The 2,720-nt window shown below is 32.0% G+C and overlaps 1 long non-coding RNA gene across 1 annotated transcript; it reads right to left on the bottom strand.

Annotated features, from left to right (window-relative positions):
* Nucleotides 1–311: 311 nt before the first annotated feature.
* LOC121377105 lies at nucleotides 312–2,310 on the bottom strand. The gene is made up of 3 exons (XR_005958580.1): nucleotides 2,283–2,310; nucleotides 1,313–1,350; nucleotides 312–909 (listed from the first exon to the last, which is right to left on the bottom strand). It is a non-coding gene; the product is annotated as an uncharacterized LOC121377105 (long non-coding RNA).
* Between the last annotated feature and the right edge of the window lie 410 nt (nucleotides 2,311–2,720).

Here is a 2,720-nt window from a genome sequence, read left to right as displayed (position 1 = left end):
TTACCCTCGTGCGTTTCGGTATCGTTAATATCATATATTGGGAATACAAATAATGTATAATGCTAGCCAGAGGCTCGCATAATACAAGTTTTATTCCTAATATATAATATTGACGATACCGAAAAACACTGGTAATAACCTACCTCTACCTCTCTCTCTCTCTCTCTCTCTCTCTCTCTCTCTCTCTCTCTCTCTCTCTCTCTCTCTCTCTCTCTCTCTCACTCTACTAGCTAGTTTAATGAATACCCAAGGAACATATTTATATGTACCATGATCCTGGCAAAAAACAAAGATGCCAAGTGTAAACATTACACTTTTGACTATTGATTTAATTGTGCAACCAACACGTCCGACTGATTAATTTGTAGTTAATAATTATAAATACGTGTACAAATAGTGGAACTTGTCACTTGCTGTACTTTAGAATGTACGTTTAATCATCGTTTTCATCGCCTGGGAATGTAATTCAAACAGGACACAATAAACACAGACGTTTGTTCAGTATCTTGATTTCCTAGGATCAATATAGAAGTGTGTCCTTCAGTATTTCATATCCTTAAAAACAAATATATACAGCATCCTGGATACTTATTTTATTTCTTCATTTCGCTTTTGAATTTGTTCTCTTTTATTTCTTCTGTTTCCCATTCTCTTCCGTTCTTTTCACTTTTGATTTTGTTCTCTTCCATATTTTTATTTTTGTTTGTGAAGAATACAATACAATCTTGTTGGTGAAGAGGTTTTTAAAAAAAACATGAGCATACGGTTTTAAAACGTGGATTAGAATGATATCTACAGACGATCAATGTTTTTCGTAAACGCGCACAATTGAAGATCTTCGAAGTATAATTGCATACACGTGATGTTCGAGTTAAGATCTCAGATCCTCGTAGTTTGTTTCGTCATTTTCTGCAATAAACAAAATACATGCACATACAAAATGACGGAAAGAAACCCACGAAAGCAATGGAATACAATATATGCTTGAAGACACCCCAGCACACAAATACATCGGCTGTTTGGTGTCAAATTCACGCAAGCGTGCATAAAATACTTCCAACGTTAAAATAAGAATAAATTTGTTGTATTATATTTTGTTCGAGGTTACAGATTTTCCAGATTGTAGTACCATTTTTTCACAGGTTCAATACCTTTTTTAATTGTTTCAAGGTTCAACTTCTAAGAAAAAATATTGTACATTTTCCACAAGGTTATGAGTAATTTGAGCCTATGTTGATTAAAGTAATTATAATTGTTAGGCGAAATTTCAAGCTGAAAATAAGACATTAAGGAACTGTATTTGTGTACTCACGGTTTCCAATGTTCCGCATAGCCGCCGTGTTTGAATATCTACGGAATAAAATACATAACAGTATTTAAAAAATTGAAATAAAGATAATCTATGATGTATAGTGGATAGACGCAATACGTAAAGGTCAAAATAAACACCACTATTTTAAAAATGTAAAACGTTATGTATGTAAGTACTTAACATACTTAAAAGCTAATTCAGTTTATATAACATATATTTTTAGATGAGTCCATTTCCGCTTGGTATCTTCCATTCCAGTGACGAAATATTTTACTACGACTGACATGTTAAACGAAACACACACGTAACTCAAAAAATAAATTAGTAATAAAGACGTAATGACATGAACACCGACTAATAATATAGCCAGAACAGACCATGTGTTGCTTACATATCAAAAGCTATTCAACTGAAACTAATGCAACATTTATAGTATACGGGTCTGAATTATTCCCTTCAAAAACAAAATCAAAACAATGTAAAAAATATGATCAACTTGAATCAGGTATCTTTCTTTTTCTTTCTTTTTTCTTTTTTATTTGTTATATATATATATATATACACACACATACACATACACATATATATATATATATACATACACATACACATACACATACACATACACACACACACACACACATACACACACACACACACACACATACACACACACACACACACACACACATACAGTAGGAAAGTTGAATTAGATACATATTATTTTGTTAACTGCAAATTTTAACATTTCATCAAGGTGTTATATAGCAAAATATCAGAGTGAAAGAATTTATTAGAAATTATTCCGATTGTGTGACGCAGAAGCCCTTGTCGGTATTAATTAAATGTGTGGTTGCTGAAGTGATGACATTTGATTAACTCGCCCATTGTCTTGTAGACGTGTTCAAAGTAACGCTTCACGCCGAGGTCATTTTGTGCACTAATTGTTTGATTAGTCATGCAAACTTACGTATGTTTTTCGGAATCAGACCTTTTCCCTACAACAAATAATAAAACATTTTACATTATTTATTATTGATGCCTACAACAAAATTAATATAGGATATATGCATCACAGTTAACACAACAAAAAAGAGAGAATAAAACAACGCCAACAACTCGTTTTTGTGATACATTCAAGAACTTTACACTGAAATGTTAAGTAGGCCCTATTGTATATATAAATGTATATAACCAATGTAATTGAATCGCTCGCACATGTACCTATCGTGAACATCTGAAACAGGCCATTTTTATTAAATAATTTTACATAAAAGTCGACCTGGCTTCTATGAAATCATTTATTTTAATTTTAAATCTGGTTGTTTATTGGTATGCAAATCCATTTCCGCCGATTTTTTTATCCCAAGCTACAGTAATTGCTGATTCAAATAGTTCATTAACTCCA

Source organism: Gigantopelta aegis, chromosome 7, assembly GCF_016097555.1.
Source record: "Gigantopelta aegis isolate Gae_Host chromosome 7, Gae_host_genome, whole genome shotgun sequence".
NCBI lineage: Eukaryota > Metazoa > Mollusca > Gastropoda > Neomphalida > Peltospiridae > Gigantopelta > Gigantopelta aegis.
This window is presented reverse-complemented; position numbering and strand designations above follow the sequence as displayed.